Raw genomic sequence first — 24,982 nt, 5'->3', positions numbered from 1 at the left:
TGAAGAAGGTTCGGTGGAAATGGAGATATACAAAAATGTACCAGGCAAGAGACAGCCATCAAAGGCATTTTTTTTGTTTTACTGGGTTTTTTTACATGGTGATTCCGTCTGTATCATTATGGTTAATGGCCCCACTGATGCATACACCCGAATCCAGTTTTGTCGTGTTCGGATGTAAACCCTAACTGAGTCTCTGAAGATCATGGCAGCCACTATGTGACCATAGCCTTAAGGTGGCTTTACACACTGCAACATCGCAAACGACATCGCTGTAACGTCACCGGTTTTGTGACGTAATAGCGACCTCCCCATCGACATTGCAGTGAGTGAAACACATCAGCGACCTGGCCCCTGCTGTGAAGTTGCTGATCGCTACAAATCGTTCAGGACCATTCTTTGGTCCTTTGTTTCCCGCTGTGCAGCATGATCGCTAGAAAGTCTCAGTGTGTAAAGGGGCCTTTACAGCGACTTTGTTAGCGACTTCCCTTTCAAAAAGCTGCTTTACAACGTCCCCAATGACTAGCTAGGTCGTTCTGCAGGTCCGGATCGCTGTTGCGTCGTTGGCCAGGTCTGCCTGTTTGACAGCTCACCAGCGACTCACCAGAGACTTTGTAGCGATCCCGGCCAGGTTGGGATCGCTGGTGGGATCGCTAGAAAGTCTCAGTGTGTAAAGGGGGCCTATAAAGTAAAAATGCTAACTGACTGGTGCGAGGATCTCATCATACTGCCTGGTCCGGAAGGTGGCTCTCCTGACCTAAGCTTGTCAGCTGCATAGAAATACATGAAGTTCAACAGCTCCTGTCAGGAGAGCTGCTGGCCAGCCCGGGCAGTGTGATGCGAGATTCACACGCAGGTGTCTCTCCAGCCAAATACTGTAGAGTACAACTATTACAATTTTGCCAGCATTACAACACATCTGTTAGGACCCATAAAGGGAAGCTGTCACCAGGTTTTGCCACCTAGTCTGAGACCAACATAATTTAGAGACAGACTCCCTGATTGAGTGATGTGTCACTTACTGGGCTGCTTGCTGTAGTTTTGATAATCTCCTGCACATAAAAACAGTAATTTTTATCATTGAGGACTAGTAAACTTGTAACCAGGTAGTCCTGCATTGTTCATGAGCTTAGCAGTTTTCTGTGCATAGGCAGAAAGTTGCCAATCAGTGGTGTGGACGGGGTTATACAAAGCTTTACAGTCAGATAAAATAGTGATTTGATAAAAATAACAGCAAACAGCCCAGTAAGTGACACATAGCTGGAATCAGGGTTTCTGCTCCTACATTATGCTGCTCTCAGACGAGGCAAAAGCAAAAATCTGGTATTGTATGGTAATTTACTTAAATGGGGGCCGAGTAATACTATATAATCCATGTAGTGGCCATGGAAGTATAAATGCCTAGCTGGTCAAAACCTCCCCCAGACCTATCAGATAATAGCCGGGGGTCAGGAGCTGGGCCCGAGACGACCACCTTGTGCAAAGCCAGAATCTCTATTGAGTTTGGCCATCAGGTGGATAAACCATTTCCCGTTTCTTCCTCACACTGGTTTTGATCAAGTATATACGATTGTAAGCCGCACAGCATCTGTGAGCAATGTTTTATGTCAATAAGGAGCTAGCAGATTCTTAGCATGTCTTCACCGGGGCCAGTTGGGGGAATAATTCACCTTGGATCTTTATGTCGTCTGCCTAAATGAGAATGCAAAGTGGTATACAAGAATAAAATGAGTAGAAAGGGCCAGTAAAAGTTTACTACAGGGATAAATCGGAGTGGCTTGTCAAGACCAAAGCTGCAATTGTTTAGAGAAGAGGGAAAAAAGATGAATAGGACCTCTGGGGAAATGATTCACAATGTACATACACCTACCAATTTTAGTGTCAATTGTAGTCTTAAATCAGTCTACCTACTTGTCACATTTAACAATGGTTAACGGCTTATTGACCAATTCACTGTGCATGCTTTGTACTCTCTGCCAGCACCAAGGGGAATATTGGAAAATCTATGAAACTTTCTCTTTTCAAAAAGGGAAGAAAGAACTGTGCATCTTCATTTACCAAAAGGTCAATATTACACCCGTGTTTTAGGTCTGCAATAAAAAGAAACCTAGATACGTCCATGTGAAATGACCCAACGGCCTTGATATTGGACTAATGGTTATAGGAACCAATGCAACAAAGTGTAAATGTAAAGCTGCGAGAAGAAAAGCCTGTATGTGGGGAGGATCTTAAAGGGAACCTGTCAGATCCAATATGCACTCAGGACCACGAGCAGTTCTTGGTGCATATTGCTAATCCATGCCTAACTGTCCCTGTATACACTAGCATAGATAAAAGATCTTTAAGGCCCAGTCACACACAACGACTTAGGGGTGCTTCACACACAGCGAGCTCACTGCCGAGATCGCTGCTGAGTCACGCTTTTTGTGACGCAGCAGTGACCTCATTAGCGATCTCGCTGTGTGTGACAATGAGCAGCGATCTGGCCCCTGCTGCGAGATCGCTGCTCGTTACACACAGCCCTGGTTCGTTTTCTTCAAAGCCGCTCTCCTGCTGTGACACACAGATCGCTGTGTGTGACAGCAAGAGAGCGACAAATGAAGCGAGCAGGGAGCAGGAGCCGGCGTCTGACAGCTGAGGTAAGCTGTATCCAAGATAAACATCGGGTAACCAAGGTGGTTACCCGATATTTACCTTAGTTATCAGCCTCTGCAGCTCTCACGCTGCCTGTGCTGCCGGCTCCGGCTCTCTGCACATGTAGCTGCTGTACACATCGGGTTAATTAACCCGATGTGTACAGCAGCTAGGAGAGCAAGGAGCCAGCGCTAAGCAGTGTGCGCGGCTACCTGCTCTCTGCACATGTAGCTGCATTACACATCGGGTTAATTAACCCGATGTGTACTGTAGCTAGGAGAGCAAGGAGCCAGCGCTCAGTGTGCGCGGCTCCCTGCTCCCTGCTCACACTGGTAACTAATGTAAACATCGGGTAACCATACCCGATGTTTACCTTAGTTACCAGTCTCTGCAGCTTCCAGACGGCGGCTCCGTGCAAGCGCAGCGTCGCTTGCACGTCGCTGCTGGCTGGAGGCTGTTCACTGGTCGCTGGTGAGATCTGCCTGTTTGACAGCTCACCAGCGACCATGTAGCGATGCAGCAGCGATCCTGACCAGGTCAGATCGCTGGTCGGATCGCTGCTGCATCGCTAAGTGTGAAGGTACCCTTACCAGCGATCCCGAAAACAATGCCACCTGATAGGGATCGCAGGTAAGTCACTGGGAGGTTGCAGGTGAGATGTCACACAGTCAGATCTTACCAGCGATGCAGGAACAATACAGGTCGCAGTAGCGACCTGTATAACGATCTCAGCAGTCATTGTGACCCTATCACACAGTGTCAAACACAGCGATGTGTCCTGCCCAGCAGGACATCGCCTTTCAAGAAAATGGCCTAGACAATTCTGCAACGACTAGAGATCTCACAGCAGGGGCCTGATCGCTGGTAGGTGTCACACATAACAAGATCGCTGACTCAGCTGCGATCTCGCTAGCTATCTCGTTATGTGTGATGGTACTTTTAGAAAAAGTATTTCTAAAGTTCTTCTATCATATGCTAAGGAGTGCGGGGACTAGAGGCCACTTCACACATAACGAGATCGCTATCGACATCGTTGCTACGTCACAGTTTCTGTGACGAAACAACGACTTCACCAGCGATCTCGTTATGTTTGACACGTACCAACGATCTGCTGCCTGCTGTGAGATCGTTGGTCATTGCTCAATGTCCTGGGCAATTTTTGGCTCGGAGTCCTGCTGGGCAGGATGGATCTGTATGTTTGACACCTACCAACAATCTCGTTAACGACCTAGAAGAGAACTTAAAGTGTGACACATAGGCGAGTAGTTGCGTCATCTTTTCTGCGCCCCCTCTGCAACGATTGCTTGCTGTTCTCAGCGCCAACCAAACACTAGGGAACGAAGGAGGGATGAATCCGGGTGCAGATGCAACTTCGATCCGAAAAGCAAGCAAGCAACTGGGAACAAAGTACGAATGAATCCGGGTGGAGTCGCAGGTTCTATCCTCAAAGCAAGGGTCAAAAAGGGACAAAGGATGAAGCGATACAAAGTTGCCTTCTAGGCCGGCCGCCTAATCAGAACGCAGTATTGACCACCAATCAGAGAGGAGGGGTGTGGAAAAGGCGACGCATATGCACGCCTACGTGGCATACAGCGTCAAACACTACGCCCCTATTCGAGGTCGGAATCATTACATAGCTGCTGTGTGACAGGGTCCCAACAACCGAGATCGTTATACAGGTGGCTGCATCGTTACTAAAGTCATTGGGAAAATGACTGACATCTCACCAACGATCTCACCAACGATTTAACAACGATCCGGAAACTGTGACAAAGTAACGATCTCGTTAACGATCTCGTTATGTGTGACTGGACCTTAGTGCCCTGGGCGTTGCTTCCCTGGCTAGTCGCCCCCATTAGCATGTTAGTACGTCCCTGTGGGCATGCCAACATGCTAATGAATCTGCAGCGTAAGAGGATGATCTCACTCACCTCTCCGGCTGCAATCGACGCCTGACACTTGATTTCGGCTCAGTGCATATAATCCTGGAGTTTGGGTCATGAGCACTATGAAGCCGGGTGTACGTATCCTGGCTTCAAACTGAAGTAGTGCGAATAACCGGAAGTCCGGGGTCATGCTCACTGAGCTGAATTCCAGGAGTCAGACACGATGGCAGTAGAGAGGTGAGTGAGATCATCCTCTGATGCCGCACATTCATTAGCATGTTAGCACACCCACATGACGTACTAACATGCTAATGGGGCCGACTAGCAAGGGAAGCAACGCCAAGGGACTAGTCCCCTCTCTTATTAACATACAATATAAGATCTTTAGAAATATGTTTTCTAAAGATCCCTTTATCTATACTAGTGTATAAGGGATAGATAGGCAGGGATTAGAAATATGCACCCAGAACTGCTTGTGGTTTTGGGTGCAGATTGGACCTGACAGATTCTCTTTAAGAATATGATAGTGTCTGGTGTTCAGAAATATACCCATCAGTATGCTGACAGAATCAATGCCCTGACACTAGTCAAAGGCCTAATTAGCACAGGGAAAACAAAACCTTAAAAATCATTTCTTTAAACATTGGTTTTTGACAAACCTATGAATTGAGATGCAAATGCCCCTGTTGAACTCGCTGTAGTGAGCATGTGCAACCACTAGTCCTACAGAAAGTGACTGGAGCAATGGCTGCACATACTCACACTCCTCTGACCCAGCAATACTAGGACCTCTATTTTCAGAATCAGCGAAGGTCCCGATAGCTGGATCAGTTCATGAGCTAAGCAACTTCTCCAGAGTGAACGGCAGGAGCAGATCACGGATTGGCTGAGCTCACTGATGTGATGTCAGGTCTGCAAACAATAACAGGAAGTGGTGGAGACTCAGCGATGGACCCGGGGAGGGTGAGTAATGCAAAGTGGGTTTATTTCGGCCTGTCATTAAGAAAAGCGCTATTATTGTATAATATATTAAAGGGGTTTCAGGAAATCCTTGCCTCCAAATATTGTTTAAAAAAATAAATAAATAAATAAATAAAATATATTTTATTTTTTATTTTTTTTTTTAAACAATATTTGGAGGCAAGGATTTCCTGAAACCCCTTTAATATATTATACAATAATAGCGCTTTTCTTAATGACAGGCCGAAATAAACCCACTGCACTGATGTAAAATCCTCCCCTGCTGTTCTCTTATGACTTGATACTTCAGGAGATTTGATACTCTCTCAATAAATATTACATTTATAAATCCTTTGTGCTCACATCCTAGGAATGTTCTCCATGAGCATTATACATTGTACTGTTACATTAAAGAAACAGCCCTTGCAAGGATAAAAGCAAATCCAAGAAAAGCATCATGTTTAATAAAACAATATGTGCATGAAATATACAGGGATGAAAGTGCCGGAGATCTCCGAGGCAGAGGCTTCTCTCTGTGAGATGCAATGCGGAGAGACACAGAAACCGCTGGATTTGGGGCGGTGTATGAGCGAACTCCCGGTGCCAGACATTTTCTTACGTTAATCAAACTGTTCACACAGAGACGCTGTTACTCTAAATTCTACATGATCTGCATATCCGTACACCGAGCAGCAATGTGACGGGAGTCACTGCACAGCAATACATGAAGGCTCCGGAAAGGAGGGCAAAGGTGCCCTGCAAAACACTGCCACTAAGCATGGGAAAAGGAGCATGGCGAGAACCAGAAAAATTCACAAAATCACAAATAAGCGTTTCCCTGATTGGCCAAATGTAAATTTCCCATGAGAACAAGACTGCACACACATCTATATACACAGTGGTCAGCATAAAGGAGTACACCGCTTTTGAAAACTAAGATTGTAAGGACAACTATATCAGAAACTCGGGCAAACTAGCAATGATCAATATCAACACCGACAAAAACTAATATGAAAGAGTGGCATACAATGCAACAAGGGTGTAGGGAACGCCGACATACTTTCTTTGCTCCCCTTTTGTAGGTAAACCTTGTACCACTATAGGACCATATTTATATGTATATACTATGTGATGGAAATTTTGTTTGATCTTCTTGACCCACTTGTGTTTCACTTGTATTTTCTTATCATGACAAACATGTCAAATACGGGGTAGTCTACATACTGATATATTTATCGTTTGGTCCGGTGTTACTATTTTATATTACTTCATGGGGGGGGGTCAGCTAGGTGTTCCCAATATTTAACATCTGCCCCATGGGAGGTGCCAATTGTTGAGACATTTTTATGCTATTGTTTAAATTGTTTAATAAAGATTTCGGCTATGTTCACATAGGGGGTTTTTGCAGTGGTTTTTAGCTGCGGAGTTGCCTTGGTTTTATGAAAATCCATACTAAGAAAATGCTGCTTTTTACAGTCCTTGTAAAGTCTATGAGATTTCTGAAATCTCATGCACACACACGTCAGGAATTTTTCCTTTTTTTGTGAATCACCTCCGGTTCTGCTGCGTTCTGTGAAAAGAATGAACATGTCAATTTTTTTCAGCGCTTTTGCTACGGTTTTTCACCCTAGTGACAGGTGGACTCGCAGATACTTGGAATTGATCCAGGGCATCTGGCCAGCATTTAAATGGTGCTGAGGACAGGAGTATTGGAGCAGGCATGGTATACTTACCGAATCCCCGGCTCCCGCGGTTTCCCCAGTTCCCCGCTCATTCCATATTCACTGTTTTTATCTGTGATTGGTTGCAGTCGGACGCACCCACCAGCATCTGACTGCAACCAATCACAGACCTGGTCTGCGGGTCTATACAGAGAATGAGTGAGCTGCGGGTTCAGCGGTGACCTCACTGAGGCTATTAATGGTCGCAGGTATCGCCAGCTGTGACCGGGAATCAGCTGAGTGAAGTGACCGCTGATAACAGGCTCATTCATTCTCTGGAGCGCACAGCGGGCAGTCCAGTTCTATGGCGCTCGCAGTGATATACAGATGTAACAGAGCTGAATCTTCGTGGGACCTCGTGTAGATTACATTGGATCTACAAGGGTGATTATGGGGTTAATTAATTGGTGACAGAGGAGACTTTTGTATTTTATTTCAAATAAAGGACTTTTTCAGTGTTTGGTGATGGGGGTGTCTGAGACACCTGCCATTACCAGTCTAGGGCTTAGTTGCAGCTAGGAGCTGCGATTAACCCCTTATTATCCCGATTGCCACCGCACCAGGGCAATTCGGGAAGAGCCGGGTAAAGTGATGGCATCTAATGAATGCAACAATCCTGGTGGGCTGCAGGCTGATATTTTTAAGCTGGGAGGCTCCAGCCTGAGAATACCAGCCCCCAGCTGTGGGCTTTATCATGGCTGGGTATCAATATTGAGGGGGACCACATGCTGTTTTTTTTTTTTTTTTAATTATTTATTTAAATAATTAAAAAACTGCATGGGGTCCCTCTTATTTTGATATCCAGCCAAGATAAGCACAGCTGGGGGCTGCAGCCTCTGGCTGTAGGCTTTATCTGTGCTGAGTAGCATAATATGGGGGTACCCTAGTCCTTTGTTTTATTTATTTATTTTTTACTGTACAATAGACCCACAGACTCCAGTGAAGAGGTGGACGGGGAAAGCCGTGAATATGCATGAGGCTAATGAGCAGCACCGGAAGTAGGCGGGGCCGCAGGAGCAGTTACGGATGATCCTAGAATGTATGGGCTCCTTCCAGGTTAGTGGGCGTGACCAGCTGGGTTAGTGAGCTTGGAGATGTTTTCTCCCTGCCACTACAATCATGCTTCACCCCCCTCACCTCCATATGATAAGGGCCTGTTGAAGACATCATACCTGGAAGGAGCCCATACATTCTTGCATCTACTGGAGACTGGAAAGTATAGTGCGCTTGTTTTACTTTTTTTTTTTTTTTTTTTTTTTTTTACTACTCGAGTGTCAGATCCAGGTCAATCTCGGCCCGGCCCGGCCCGGCCCGGCACTCTGGTACTCTTGAACCTTTGCTGGTCTTGACAACACATAAAAAAATGCTGTAAAAATGCCACAAAAACCGCAGAGGACTCCAAGGAGACATTCTGCCGCAGGGTTAAGTTTTGGACAGTAAAAAAACCGCTGCAAAATCGTCCTGTGTGAACATAGTTTTGTCGGTGTTGAAAGTAAGATTTTAATCAATATCTCGCTGAACACAAGAACAATTTCCAAAATTTTGACAAGACAGAGTTTCACAGAAGACTGTTTAAGGCCTGAAACACACATCCGTGAAACACGTGCGTGTTTGGTCCGTTTTTGTGTATACTGGAGACACGGCCAAACGTGCACCAATGTTATTGTATGATAAAAGCTCCACGTGCGTTTTTGATGCATGTCCGTTTGTTCATGTCCGTGATCCGTACCTGTGTGCGTTTTGCACGGCAGCATGTCCGTTTTCTGCACGCAACACGCAGCACGGACCCAATGAAAGTCAATGGGTCTGTGCGCACATCCGAGCGACACGGACGCATCTGTTTGCTCCCTGCATGTTTTGTGCTTTTTTCATGTGATGTCGGTCTTTTTTCTTTTTTTGTTTCGTTCTCTCCCTCAGTCCGTCGGTCGGTCTCTCTGTCTGACTGTCCCTCTAGCTGTCTGTCTGTCAGTTCCCCCCCTCTCTCATACTTACCGTTCCCCGATCCCCGGCACGGCGCTGCACGGCTGTTATAAAAACTTCGGCGGCTTTTACCATTTTGAAAAAGCCGGCCGCCCATTAATCAATCTCGTATTCCCTGCTTTACCCGCCCACCGGCACCTGTGATTGGTTGCAGTCACACACGCCCACCACGCTGAGTGACAGCAGTCTCACTGCACCCAATCACAGCAGCCGGTGGGCGTGTCTATACTGTGCAGTAAAATAAATAAATAAATTAAAAAAACCGGCGTGCGGCCCCCCCCATTTTAATACCAGCCAGATAAAGCCATACGGCTGAAGGCTGGTATTCTCAGGATGGGGAGCTCCACGTTATGGGGAGCCCCCCACCCTAACAATATCAGTCAGCAGCCGCCCAGAATTGCCGCATACATTATATGCGACAGTTCTGGGACTGTACCCGGCTCTTCCCGATTTGCCCTGGTGCGTTGGCAAATCGGGGTAATAAGGAGTTATTGGCAGCCCATAGCTGCCAATAAGTCCTAGATTAATCATGTCAGGCGTCTCCCCGAGATTCCTTCCCTGATTAATCTGTAAGTGACAGTTAAAAAACACACACACACACACACACACACACACACACACACACACACACCTGAAAAAATTATTTATTAGAAATAAAAAACACAAAAATTCCCTCATTACCAATTAACCCCGACAAACCCTCCATGTCCGGCGTAATCCACGGACCTCCAGCGTCGCTTCCAGCTCTGCTGCATGCAGGTGACAGGAGCAGCAGAATACACCGCCGCTCCTGTCAGCTCCACGCAGCTAATGAGATGAGTAGCGCGATCAGCTGCTGTCACTGAGGTTACCCGCGGCCACCGCTGGATCCAGCGGTGGCCGCGAGTTACCTGACTAACCCATAATTTTACAGTAAGGTTAATAATATAACTAACTACAAAATATTTAGTTTTACTCAAATTAATTGATGCAAAAAATGAATACAGCCCACATAAACTACTATATCCAGCATTTTGTAACATCTTCATGATTTTTATGGATAGTACCAAGTATTCTAGACATAGGATCAATAGGTTTGTGTCATATTGTAACATCTCTCTTTTTCCATTCTCCAAAAATGAGCTCTTTTGGAGCCTGGATGATGGACGATGAGTGATGGCAACTTGCCTCTTCAGAACTCCTCATAGGTGTTCGGTTGGATTCAGGAGACTCTTTGCCATTGATTCACCTTTACCCTGTTCTTTAGATAAGCAGAAGTTTGTTTTGCATCATTGTCATGTTGGAAAAATGCACGTCTACCAAGGGCACGGAGTGTTGGGAGCATCTTCTCTTTCACTATAGAGCAGTAAATCTGTGAATTCATGAGATAAAATATAGCTCCCCGACACCAGCAGCACTCATGCAACCCCACATAGAGACACTGCCACCACTGTGTTTCACTGAAAGCATAATGCATTTAGAGAAATTAGTTTAGAAAAATGCATGATGTCAACACTAAAACATGGTGGTGGCAGTGTCCCTTTGCGAGGTTGCATGAGTGTTGCTGGTTTAGGAGAGCTATATTTCATTGTTGGGATCGTGGCTTTAAAAATTTAAAAAAATAAATAAATACATAAGCAATATGTCACCATCTTGTTCATTCCAGACCTGGAAAACGTAGTGCTGCCTTTAAAAATTATGGAGGTCATACAAAATACTAGATGTAGTAGTTTTTCATTTGGGGTGTATTCATTTTTGTATCAACTAATTTGATAACCACTAAAGATTTTGTAATGAAAGTTATAGTATTACCCTTACTTTCATAGCAGCATGGAGGCTCGGTGGTTGGCACTGTTTGCAGGGCCTGGGTCATGTGTTCCCACCCAGAACAACATCTGCAGGAGTTTGAATATTCTTTTTGTTGCAGTGAGATATTTATTACTTTTAAAAAGGGGGATGTACTAATTTATGCTGAGCACAATACAGACATACAGTGGGTACGGAAAGTATTCAGACCCCTTTAAATTTTTCACTCTGTTTCATTGCAGCCATTTGGTAAATTCAAAAAAGTTCCTTTTTTTTTCTCATTAATGTACACTCTGCACCCCATCTTTACAGAAAAAAAAAACGAAATGTAGAAAGAAATGTAGAAATGTTTGCAAATCTATTAAACAAGAAAAACTGAAATATCACATGGTCATAAATATTCAGACTCTTTGCTCAGACACTCATATGTAAATCACATGCTGTAAATTTAATTTGAGATCCTCCTTGAGATGGTTCTACTCCTTCTTTGGAGTCCAGCTGTGTTTAATTAAACTGATAGGACTTTATTTGAAAAGGCACACACCTGTCTATATAAGACCTCACAGATCACAGTGCATGTCAGACTAAGGGTACCGTCACACTTTAGCAACGCAGCAGCGATCCCACCAGCGATCTGACCTGGTCAGGATCGCTGCTGCATCGCTACATGGTCGCTGGTGAGCTGTCAAACAGGCAGATCTCACCAGCGACCAGTGACCAGCCCCCAGCCAGCAACGACGTGCAAGCGACGCTGCGCTTGCACGGAGCCGGCGTCTGGAAGCTGCGGACACTGGTAACTAAGGTAAACATCGGGTATGGTTACCCGATGTTTATCTTAGTTACCAGCGCACACCACTTAGCTTAGCGTGTGCAGGGAGCAGGAGCCGGCACTGGCAGCGTGAGAGCTGCAGAGGCTGGTAACGAAGGTAAACATCGGGTATCCACCTTGGTTACCCGATGTTTACCTTGGTTACAGCTTACTGCAGGCTGTCAGACGCCGGCTCCTGCTCCCTGCACATTCAGGATTGTTGCTCTCTCGCTGTCACACACAGCGATGTGTGCTTATCAGCGGGAGAGAAACAATAAAAAAAACGAACCAGGGCTGTGTGTAACGAGCAGCGATCTCACAGCAGGGGCCAGATCGCTGCTCAGTGTCACACACAGCGAGATCGCTAATGAGGTCACTGCTGCGTCACAAAAAACGTGACTCAGCAGCGATCTCGCTGTGTGTGAAGTACCCCTAAATGAGAATCATGAGGTCAAAGAAACTGCTCAAGGAGCTCAGAGACAGAATTGTGGCAAGGCACAGGTCTGGCCAAGGTTACAAAAGAATTTCTGCAGTACTCAAGGTTCCTAAGAGCACAGCGGCCTCCATAATCCTTAAATGGAAGAAGTTTGGGACCACGAGAACTCTTTGGGAAAGACCCCTCTAGAAATGATAAAAAGCTCAAAGATCAGCCACAGGTGAGTTAGGTCTCACTTTACATCTTCCTGATTTACCCCTCCTTCTCTTCTGCACACAAGTATTGTCTCGCTCCGGTAAGACACTCTTATTACATAAAGATGTGGTATAAGATAACCTGAGTTCTTTAGCCCCATATATTGTTTCACTACGTGAAATTTGGATTTTAATACAATTTTGGTCACACTATGATAGTATCACCATACAGTTAGGTCCAGAAATATTTGGACAGTGATACAAGTTTTGTTATTTTAGCTGTTTACAAAAACATGTTCAGAAATACAATTATATATATAATATGGGCTGAAAGTGCACACTCCCAGCTGCAATATGAGAGTTTTCACATCCAAATCGGAGAAAGGGTTTAGGAATCATAGCTCTGTAATGCATAGCCTCCTCTTTTTCAAGGGACCAAAAGTAATTGGACAAGAACTCTAAGGGCTGCAATTAACTCTGAAGGCGTCTCCCTCGTTAACCTGTAATCAATGAAGTAGTTAAAAGGTCTGGGGTTGATTACAGGTGTGTGGTTTTGCATTTGGAAGCTGTTGCTGTGACCAGACAACATGCGGTCTAAGGAACTCTCAATTGAGGTGAAGCAGAACATCCTGAGGCTGAAAAAAAAGAAAAAATCCATCAGAGAGATAGCAGACATGCTTGGAGTAGCAAAATCAACAGTCGGGTACATTCTGAGAAAAAAGGAATTGACTGGTGAGCTTGGGAACTCAAAAAGGCCTGGGCGTCCACGGATGACAACAGTGGTGGATGATCGCCGCATACTTTCTTTGGTGAAGAGGAACCCGTTCACAACATCAACTGAAGTCCAGAACACTCTCAGTGAAGTAGGTGTATCTGTCTCTAAGTCAACAGTAAAGAGAAGACTCCATGAAAGTAAATACAAAGGGTTCACATCTAGATGCAAACCATTCATCAATTCCAAAAATAGACAGGCCAGAGTTAAATTTGCTGAAAAACACCTCATGAAGCCAGCTCAGTTCTGGAAAAGTATTCTATGGACAGATGAGACAAAGATCAACCTGTACCAGAATGATGGGAAGAAAAAAGTTTGGAGAAGAAAGGGAACGGCACATGATCCAAGGCATACCACATCCTCTGTAAAACATGGTGGAGGCAACGTGATGGCATGGGCATGCATGGCTTTCAATGGCACTGGGTCACTTGTGTTTATTGATGACATAACAGCAGACAAGAGTAGCCGGATGAATTCTGAAGTGTACCGGGATATACTTTCAGCCAAATGCCGCAAAGTTGATCGGACGGCGCTTCATAGTACAGATGGACAATGACCCCAAGCATACAGCCAAAGCTACCCAGTTCATGAGTGCAAAAAAGTGGAACATTCTGCAAAGGCCAAGTCAATCACCAGATCTTAACCCAATTGAGCATGCATTTCACTTGCTCAAATCCAGACTTAAGACAGAAAGACCCATAAACAAGCAAGACCTGAAGGCTGCGGCTGTAAAGGCCTGGCAAAGCATTAAGAAGGAGGAAACCCAGCGTTTGGTGATGTCCATGGGTTCCAGACTTCAGGCAGTGATTGCCTCCAAAGGATTCGCAACAAAATATTTTGTTTGGGTTTGGTTTATTTGTCCAATTACTTTTGACCTCCTAAAATGTGGAGTGTTTGTAAAGAAATATGTACAATTCCTACAATTTCTATCAGATATTTTTGTTCAAACCTTCAAATTAAACGTTACAATCTGCACTTGAATTCTGTTGTAGAGATTTCATTTCAAATCCAATGTGGTGGCATGCAGAGCCCAACTCGCGCAAATTGTGTCACTGTCCAAATATTTCTGGACCTAACTGTATATGCATCAGGTGACATTTTTAAAGGGGAACTCTCAGCAGGTTTTGGTATAGAACCTGAGAGCAGCATGATGTAGGGGCAGATACCTTGATTCCAGTGATGTATCATTTACTAGGCTGCTTGTTGCATGTTGCAGTTTCAAATCAATTGGTGTTTTATCCATAGGAGATTATCACTAAAGGACTTACAGTCTTGTGCCATGTAATCCTCTTGATATATGACCCCCCCCTACCCACCCACTAATTAGCACCTTTCTACAGTTAACAATGAATACTGAAAGCTGCCAATCAGTGGTGTGGGCGGGGTGACAAAGAGCTCCATATTCAAAGATCTTGTAGATCTGTGACAGAGAAAACAGGGATGTTATCAAAACTGAAGCAAGCAGCCCATAAGCAATACGTCACTGGAATCAGGGTCTCTAAAGGTTGGGTTTTATATTACTCACAATTTTTAGTGAAATATCCAAGATTTGGGCCACATGTAGTTTACAATCTAATTTTAAAACTCATATTTTATTTTTTTCCAAGACCAATGCTCTCTCACCTTTATTTCCTTACGGTTTCTTAATTTTGTGTGGAGAAAAATAGAGGACAAAATGGGGCCCTGATATAATGATACACATAATACAAGTCCTATTGTACAAATGAACAGCGGTGTACTCGAATGGCGGCAGAAACTTGGTGAGGGATGGTGTCCTTTGTGTAATATTCCATTATTTATCTTCTTCATATTTCACATACAACTCTTTGTTACTGGGTACAAAGGTGGAAACTTAAAGGAAAGTACAGAATAAAGTAAACAAGTGCGGTCCCGAGCTTCCTGCACAACCTTTAATAACTTCCTATTGCATTTTCAACAGCCGGACTCAAGATCTACTTTTTTTTCTTTCAAGAGCAAGAGTATTGATTTGTGCTCTTTTAACAGCAGCTTTGGCCTGCAGCAAGGTATCCACAGAACACAGTCTCCGTTTGGCAAACAACCAATAAAATACTTCTTAAAACCAAATGAAGACAAATATCGTACTGAACTAGAAGGTGACGAGACGCTTCCTCACAGTATCCTAATAACACAAACTACACAACTGCCCGGGGTGAAGGAATAGATTAACAGTATACAAAGCACGATGTGCTAACCTCAACCCAAGATCGATCCAAGATACAGAAGTAAAGTCTTCAGTCACCTGAAACAAAGAGATCAATCTCTGAAAATTCCTCTAGGGTTAGGCTTACTTAAAGGGGTTGTCCACTACTTTGACACTGATGGCCTAGATTTAGGTTATGTTGTGGATAAACATGGCACTTCTGTGTGGTAGGTGCTCAAGTAGGATCCAGTCCGGTATGTAGCAAAGAGCAAATACTTGGCACTCAAATAGTTGAAGAAACTGGTATTTCATTGCATGAGCTTGACCAGATATAGCACAGATGTTTCAGTCTAACATAGGCCTTCATCAGTGTGCAGTGTAGATGGTCTGCTCAGCTTGTGAGTGAAAGTAGCGATGGTGTAGCTCACGGTGTCCACTGCTGTGTGGCTTTTGTATCTGGTCAAGCTTACTCAATAAAATACCAGTTTCTTCAACTATTTGAATGCCAAGTATTTGCTTTTTATATGTAGTATACGTCATCAATGTCTGATCGGTTGGGGTTCGACACCCGGCACTCCCGCTGATCAGCTCTTCTTGCCAACATCAGCCAATGCTCAGTTCCGGCTCTGCTCAGTTTTCTGATAGCGACCGCAGCCGGATTCTGCTGTTGATTTGTCTGGGAGGCGGATATGCAGTAGCTGGCCGCTGCTATCAGTTGACGGGGCAGCCCCGGAACTGAGCGGTTGCCTGCTGCCAGCGCCAAGAAGGGCTGATTAGCGGGAGTGCTGGGTGTCGGCCCCCCAGCCGATCAGACATTGATGACCTATCCTAAGGATAAGCCATCAAATGTAAAAGTAGTGGACAACCTCTTTAATTGTTAAAAGACTTTTCTTGCGATCAGCATATCTAACCCACTGATAGTGGCAGTCCTGTTCTTGACACGCCTAGTGATCAGCTGCTGTAGACTGCCGTGGCACCAATGGTCGATCATACACACTGTCCTCCACTAGCTCTAAAAGGGAGTGGTGAGGACCAGCAGAACGCAACGCTCGGCAGTCTCTGAAGCTCCCATTAAGAATGCACGATAGTGCAGATGATCAACCACAGCTCCAATCACATGGACTTTTCAAAGCCTTGGATCCCTTGGGGCACCAGCAGTCGGATAATTACCCAATAACCAAAGAGGATATTAAAAAAAAAAAAAAAAACCCTAAATCTGGGTTCACACATAGCGACAGTGACAACGATGTCGCTGTTACGTTACCATTTTCTGTGACGCAAAAGCGACCTTGAAAGTCGCTGTTATGATCGCTGCTTAGCTGTCAAACACAGCAGAAGCAGCAGTGATCATAACGACACGCGTCGCTGTGCTACATGTGCAGAGAGCAGGGAGCCGCGCACACTGCTTAGCACTGGCTCCCTGCACTCCTAGCTACAGTACACATCGGGTTAATTACCCGATGTGTACTGCAGCTACATGTGCAGAGAGCAGGAGCTGGCACTGGCAGCATGAGCGGCGGACGCTGGTAACGAAGGTAAATATCGGGTAACCAGGGAAAGGTCTTCCCTTGGTTACTCGATGTTTACCCTGGTTACAGCTTATTGCAGCTGCCGACTCCTGCTCCCTGCTCGCTTCATTTCGTCGCTCTCTCGCTGTCACACGCAGCGATGTGTGCATCACAGCGGGAGAGCGACGACCAAAAAATGAAGCTGGACATTCAGCAACGACCGGCGACCTCAAAGCAGGGGCCAGGTCGTTGCTGGATGCCACACAAAGCGACAGCGACGGGACGTCGCTGCAAAACCACAGAAAATGGTCACGTAGCAGCCACGTCGTCGTCGCTGTGTGTGACACCACCCTTAGGGTATGTCACAGAGGGCTTTTTTGGTAAGTTTTTGCAGCATTGTTTAGCTGCAGATTTGCCTTGGTTTTATGCAAATCCATGTTAATAAAAAGCTGCTTTTTAGGGTCTCAGCAAAGTCTGAGATTTCTGAAATCTCATGCACACACACTTGCAGATTTTTTCCTCACTGTTTTGTCAACTACCTGTGTTTTTGCTGCAGATTTCAAAGAATGAGCATGTCAATTCTTTGCAACGTTTTTTCATTGATACAACACATTTTGTAGAAAAAAAAGAGCAAAAAAAAAAAAAAAAAAAAAAAAAGCACAAAAAAAATAAAAAAAATGCAACAAAAACGCAAAGGAGATTTCCTGCCACTTACCAAAAAAGCCCCGTTTGAACATAACCTTATGCCGGCGTCACACGGGACGATTTATCGCGCCATCGCATCAGTCGTTTGTGCGTCACGGGCAATTCATTGCCCGTGACGCACAAAGTCGTTATACTCCCGTCACGTACTTACCTCCCGCACAACCTCGCTGTGGGCGGCGAACATCCTCTTCCTGAAGGGGGAGGGACGTTCAGCGTCACAGCGACGTCACACAGCGGCTAGCCAATAGAAGCGGAGGGGCGGAGATGAGCGGGACATAACATCCCTCCCACCTCCTTCCTTTCGCATTGGCGGCGGGCGCAGGTAAGCTGCAGTTCATCGTTCCTGGGGTGTCACAGAGAGCGACGTGTGCTGCCACGGGAACGATGAACAACCGGCGCAGAAGGAGGACCGACATTTTGAAAGTGAACGACGTGTCAACGAGCAACGATAAGGTGAGTATTTTTGCTTGTTAACAGTCGCTCGGAGGTGTCACGGTACGATATGTTAAACGATTCCGGATGTGCGTCACTAACGACGTGACCCCGACAACATATCGCCCGATTTATCGTAGCGTGTGACGCCGGCATTAGTGTTTAAAATGTGTGATTGTAGCAAAAACAACATTCAGATAAATGAAAAACCTTCTCAGTCACAGAAATATCTGGAACACATCTGCACTGTGTGAATCTAATCTATAGAGATATTGCTGGATTTTGCAGATTACAGTGGGCCGTACAGTTTCCTCCAATTTACAAAGCACGATGATAACATATCTGTCTTCCCAGTCACCAGAACACTAGGTTTGTGTTTGCTTTGTAGCTCTGTGAAAAATTATAATGTAAATTCTTGAGGCAGAAACTGGTGACAATCAATATTAAGTGACTGCATAATGTATTGAAGCCATGATATTATTAGTATTTTTGGCAATCAAAACCACAAATGATCATCTATATCTGTATCCACTGAGCTGAAAAGCATCATTCATATAATGTGATTAGAATTGAGCGAGTACCTAACTATTCGTACTTACTATACTCATAAGGCCGGGGCCACACGGGGATTTCTGCGATCCCCTCGCAAGACACTCGGCTCACGCTGGTAGTACAGCAGAGCCGAGTGTCATGCGAGTGTCCCGGAGACTGAGGTCCAATCGTGAAAGTGGACCTCAGCTGCGGGGGGCAGGCAGGCACTGCGGAGGGAAGGGAGGGATTTATCTCCCTCTCTCCTCTGTAGCCGGCTATTGCCATTCTTGCTCTGCACTCGCGGTACAAACAGGAACGCATCACACCCGCAGTTGCTGCGATTGTTTTCTCGGTCCGATTAGGGCTGAGAAAATAATCGCTCATGGGTGCTGGCACATAGGCTAAGGGTACCTTCACACTTAGCGATGCAGCAGCGATCCGACCAGCGATCTGACCTGGTCAGGATCGCTGCTGCATCGCTACATGGTCGCTGGTGAGCTGTCAAACAGGCAGATCTCACCAGCGACCAGTGAACAGCCCCCAGCCAGCAGCGACGTGCAAGCGACGCTGCGCTTGCACGGAGCCGCCGTCTGGAAGCTGCGGAGACTGGTAACTAAGGTAAACATCGGGTATGGTTACCCGATGTTTACATTAGTTACCAGTGTGAGCAGGGAGCAGGGAGCCGCGCACACTGAGCGCTGGCTCCTTGCTCTCCTAGCTACAGTACACATCGGGTTAATTAACCCGATGTGTAATGCAGCTACATGTGCAGAGAGCAGGGAGCCGCGCACACTGAGCGCTGGCTCCTTGCTCTCCTAGCTGCTGTACACATCGGGTTAATTAACCCGATGTGTACAGCAGCTACATGTGCAGAGAGCCGGAGCCGGCAGCACAGGCAGCGTGAGAGCTGCAGAGGCTGGTAACTAAGGTAAATATCGGGTAACCACCTTGGTTACCCGATGTTTATCTTGGATACAGCTTACCTCAGCTGTCAGACGCCGGCTCCTGCTCCCTGCTCGCTTCATTTGTCGCTCTCTTGCTGTCACACACAGCGATCTGTGTGTCACAGCAGGAGAGCGGCTTTGAAGAAAACGAACCAGGGCTGTGTGTAACGAGCAGCGATCTCGCAGCAGGGGCCAGATCGCTGCTCAGTGTCACACACAGCGAGATCGCTAATGAGGTCACTGCTGCGTCACAAAAAGCGTGACTCAGCAGCGATCTCGGCAGCGATCTCGCTGTGTGTGAAGCACCCCTAATATTGGTCCGAGTGGAATGCGATTTTTTTTTTTTTTTTTAAATCGCAGTCCACTCGCACCGATTTTCATGCCGTGTGGCTTAGGCCTAATGAGTACTGTCAAATACTGTGGTTTGGACCTTAAAGGGAACCTGTCATGAGAAATGTCCCCTAAAACCTCACAGATTCCCCCTCTGCAGCTCCTGGGCTGCATTCTATAAAGGTCCCTGTTATGATTGTGGCCACTTTCTGACCGAAAAAAAGTGTTTATAAAGTTGTACCTTTTTTGCTTGTGATTCTGTAAATCCGACACGGGGGCGGGCAGCCTGATGGCCGTTAGTCTGCCCCCTGGTCCTGTATGCCGCCCCCATCGCTGATTACAATAATGCTGGACGCCGCCCCCTGCTACATCCATCGCCGCGCATGCCCAGTGCCCATCTCTCGGGGATGAGCACTGTGCCTAGCGTCACCGCTGCTGACGTGCACGCAGGGTTAAGATTATGGGCGGTGCTGTGATGTTTATTCCTAAGCAACCGCCCATAATCGCGGGGCCGCGCTTTCCCCCTCGGCCTGCTTCTTTCTGCGCAAGCGCGCTGCTGCTGACCTCACTTCGCCTCCTTCCCATCTTGCCCCGAGGCAGGAAATAGATGGGAAGAGCGCGGAGCAGTGACTACACCGAAAGCGCGGTCCCGCGATTATGGGCGGTTGCTTAGGAATAAACATCACAGCACCGCCCATAATCTTAACCCTGCGTGCACGTCACCAGCGGTGACGCTAGGCACAGTGCTCATCCCCGAGAGATGGGCACTGGGCATGCGCGGCGATGGATGTAGCAGGGGGCGGCGTCCAGCATTATTGTAATCAGCGATGGGGGCGGCATACAGGACCAGGGGGCAGACTAACGGCCATCAGGCTGCCCGCCCCCGTGTCGGATTTACAGAATCACAAGCAAAAAAGGTACAACTTTATAAACACTTTTTTTCGGTCAGAAAGTGGCCACAATCATAACAGGGACCTTTATAGAATGCAGCCCAGGAGCTGCAGAGGGGGAATCTGTGAGGTTTTAGGGGACATTTCTCATGACAGGTTCCCTTTAAGGAGTTGGCCCCCCAGTTGCAGGGGATTGAGGCTAGGTGCCAGGAGCGGTCTAGTGGACGGTCAGCAGCCTGGGCCTAATTGCCGGTCTGGGGCCGAAGGCACGGCGGGGTGCATGAACCCTAGGTCGGGGAGAAGCTGTATGCAACCCAGCAATTAACTTGAAGAGAACGGAGCCTTAATGGACTGTTCCCACCAGCTCCAGAATCGGGGCATTAGCACAACAATTTCCAAACAAGCGCCCCACTGAAATTCCAAGCGTGAGCCCTGAAAGCAGGCTCCTCCACTTAGCTCCAAGCTACCGGACCACAACGGACATTTTAAAATTTAGTGCCAGGAGGCAGGTTACAGACTGCCAGCAACACTGCAGGGGACAGGACCCGGACGAGCTCCCCTTTAAGTGGCAGCGGTATCCAGAGACTTGGTTTACCCGGTTGTCAGCATCTGCTTATTGTCTGAGTGAGTACCTGAGTGATTTCCCCTTCACGGCACCCAGTAACATCATCCAGAGTCCCGGGGCCAATCTCTACCCGTGGAGGGCAACAACACCTTGCTGCCTCACTCCATCACCCCGGGTACTCCCAACGGCAGTGGCGGTACTCCCAGTTACCACACACCACGGGTGGCGTCACGAACTATAACTCCCCTGTAAATATCCTCCTTTTACTTTAGTGTGGCCTTTAAGCCCCCCGGGTCCGGAGACCATCGAGCCACCAACGGACACTACCCCTGGATCCGAGCAGTTCGATCCGCTGCTGGGGCGGCACATTCGCATAACCAAACCTCCAAGGTCATGCGCACTAAGCCAAAATCCAGCGATGGCGGCGGAGAGGTGAGATTATACTATGACACTGAGTATTCATTAGCATGTTACCTATGACGAGGTTATGACGAGGGAACTAATGCTCAGGGGGCTACTTTTTCTAAAGATTTCTTTATCTATACTAATGTATACAGGGACTGTTAGGCAGAGATTAGCAATATGCACCCAGAACTGCTCGTGGTTTTGGGTGCATATCGCACCTGACAGGTGCCCTTTAAGCAGCGCCGTGCTGCATTACCCCATGACTCCCCCTCCCCCCCGTAGCCCCCAAAAATAATTTCATAAAATCTCCTGCTCGGTATGTATATTGTTCGGTCCGATGGGTGTCCTATTCTGTGCCTCCTCCTGTCCTCCCTTTGCCGTTCTCCTGAGCTGATTGACGTGGATGACGCCTCGGACGTTATCCACGTAGGTGGACAAAATCTTTCACCTGTCCAAACATATTCCCAGCTCGCACAGGTGCACTTCACCCTGCCCTATTATGGGTAGAGCTGAAAACATAGTTGCACATGCGCAAACCGGTGAGTTCTCTGCACAGGCGCAAAATTTTGCTTGGCGATGTGGATGTCACTTGCTTCATCCACATAGGCAAAATCTCGCCCCTGTGCAGAGAACTCGCCGGTTTGCGCATGTGCACCTGTTTTCAGCTCTGCCTTCAACAGGTTAGAGCAAAGTGCGCCAGCGCAAGCCAAGAACAAAGAGTTTGCCCACCTACGTGGATGGCGTCCGAGGCGTCATCCACATCAATCAGCTCACGAGGCACAAAAAATAGGACGTCCATTGGACTGCACCAGACAATTTACATACAGGGCAGAAGATTTTATGAGCGTATTTGTGGGGTCAAGGGGTAACGTGCACCTTCATGGCATGAGCACGGGTGCTACTTAAAGTGCTAGTTTTAGTTTAGAAGGCCAAAATCTGTGGACAGGTTCCCTTTAAATAGAAGGGAATGTTTTCAGTGGGAGACATAACTAACGCAGAACAGTAGAGCTTTGTCTTCCTACAAGCATGTTAGCAGCTGCAGCTCTCACAGCTCTGCTGAATTGCAACAATATTGTAACCCTGTCTGCCTGTGAGATAGAGGCTGAAGCTGAGAGGAACCTGCAGATGTGTCTGTTATAAATCACACACAGCTCTGAAGAGAGATCAGGAAAGCCGAGAGCGGCCGTCACATATCACAATCACACTGTTAATGTCGCCATTTAATAAAAATGCGCCCTGGAGGCAGAATCTCAGGGAGCTCAGTGTCCGGCCCATAGCCTGGAACAGCTCATTTACATTAAAAAAAAAAATAAAAAATAGATGTTGATTTCTCTGGAATAAGACATTGGATCTCAGATATCAAGGTATCATTTTATTCAGCTTCCTTTGCCCCTATAGTCGGCTGAGGAGGGTTGATCCAAATGAAAGATTCCCTTTAAATGAAATGACTGCAAATCAGAAATCTTGTAGCCGATCATCTGTCATTTAAGGCCACCATCGGCCGAAGCAAATGTGACGCCCTGGGCAAGCCAGGGGTCACAGGTCACAACACAACATGCACCCCACATTCCCTGCAGGTACACCGAGGTCAAAACTAAAATCCTTGTTGCCTTCCTCCAGGGGCTGGTGTCCACACCAGGGGGTGGGCCAGGCGGTTGGCTCCGCCCACCGAGGAGTTCACAGCCCTGGAGGCAGGAAAACCAGGCAGATGAGTGTTAGAGTTGAGAGTAGAAGGAAGTGGTAAAGGAGCAAGTGACAGGGTGGAAGTAGAAAGTGAAGAAAGTGACAGCAAGAAGCCTGAAGTTAGTCCGGGTGTGTGCCCCGGACTGAGACAGCAAGGTTGGCAGACGGCGGTGACCGTCTGCAGGAGAGATTGCTCGGAGGTTGCCGAAAGGACCATAGACGGGTGGTGACCCGGCGGTAACGGAGCGGTATACAAAGAACAGTCAACACCAGGGCAGGGGCCTTTCGGATACCAGCAAGGCTAGGGGTCACCATAATTTGCCAGATCCGTCAGTGAAGGGGACGACTGTCTCCCAACAACCAAGTCCCGATTGAAGGCAACAGTCCGACCGTTAAGGGGAGACACCGCCACTGCCAAGGCACAAGTTTCCCAGGGCCAGCGCCTGCGGGCAAGAGTGGGGCTCCTCCGGCCCATATCCAGGCTGGGGAGCGGGTTACCGGTGGGAATCCATCGCTACCAACAGACTACACATAGGTGCAGGGAAGAGACCGTCACCGTCAACTGCAGGGAACATCAGCACCGCAACCGTCCGAGGGACCCGTCCAACCAGCCGTTTGTTTACCGAGAACTGTGTCGTGTTTACTGGCTGAGTGAGTACCTCCGTGCTGTGCGGCACCGCGCTGCCCCTGCACCTCCACAGGCCCCATAACCCGCCTGTCCACCATCCCAACCCCATCGCTGGGCCCCGGGACCACCAATCCCCTACCCACGGAGGGGCAAATCAACAACTGGCTGCTCCATACCACCACTCCCGGGATCCCCAGCCAGAGCAGCGGTGGTGTCCACCTAATCACCACAACCGTGGGTGGCGTCACGGACAATTGACAATCCCAACTACCAATCCCCTTTCACTCACGGGCGAGGAGCGCCGCTAGAGTCCCCGGGATCCGGCCCATCGCTCGAGCCACCGAGCAGCAGCAGGCCGCGGCAGCAGCGGCAGCCGGACCCGAGCAGTGGGAGAGCGCGGCGTCCCCTCCTCCGCCCGCGACACAAATAAGGCCTTATATTTCTCCAGCACTTCCGATTATTAACGTACTGTAACAATACACTCTCTTTGTGCACCTTTAGTCTGTTTTCTTCATCTGACTTATTTCCACAGCAACCAAATAAGAGATAAGAGGAAAAAGTTGTGTGTTCGTAATAAACAGATCAATAGTCCCGACATAGCAGAGCCTGTGGTGCGCTATCAATTATTTGCTTACTGACAGCGGCCATGCAATTCAACACAGGAACTGTGAGCTTTTCAAGCAGGAGGTTGCACACCTATGTTTGGCCGAGCGAGATATGGAAAATGAATCACGCTGCAATAATTACAACGCGGGTCACCTCCGCTCCGATACTGAAAACAGCAAAATTAAACAGAAATCTAAATATGTTACTTTCACTGCCTGACAAAACAGGACAAACATATTAATGTATTTACTGTAGTAATCTGGTATAAAGTACACGGGAAAATATTGCATTTAGTCCAAATAGCACAATTGTAAGAGTCCTGTCGCCCCAGGGCTATGGGGTACTCTGTCCCGGGCGATGTATTGCTGGGGAGAGGTCACTGGGTGGCCGTTGCTCGGTTCCGTGACCCAGGGGGTCGCTT

General features: G+C 47.1%; 1 protein-coding gene across 9 annotated transcripts in view; it reads right to left on the bottom strand.

The window, feature by feature from the left end:
- The window catches only part of FAT1 (FAT atypical cadherin 1), a 323,107-nt gene that overhangs the window by 236,756 nt on the left and 61,369 nt on the right, over nucleotides 1-24,982 (bottom strand). The window lies entirely within an intron of this gene.

Source organism: Anomaloglossus baeobatrachus, chromosome 1, assembly GCF_048569485.1.
Source record: "Anomaloglossus baeobatrachus isolate aAnoBae1 chromosome 1, aAnoBae1.hap1, whole genome shotgun sequence".
Lineage (NCBI taxonomy): Eukaryota > Metazoa > Chordata > Amphibia > Anura > Aromobatidae > Anomaloglossus > Anomaloglossus baeobatrachus.
The sequence above is the reverse complement of the archived record's forward strand: the minus strand, read 5'-3'. Positions and strand labels throughout refer to the sequence as shown.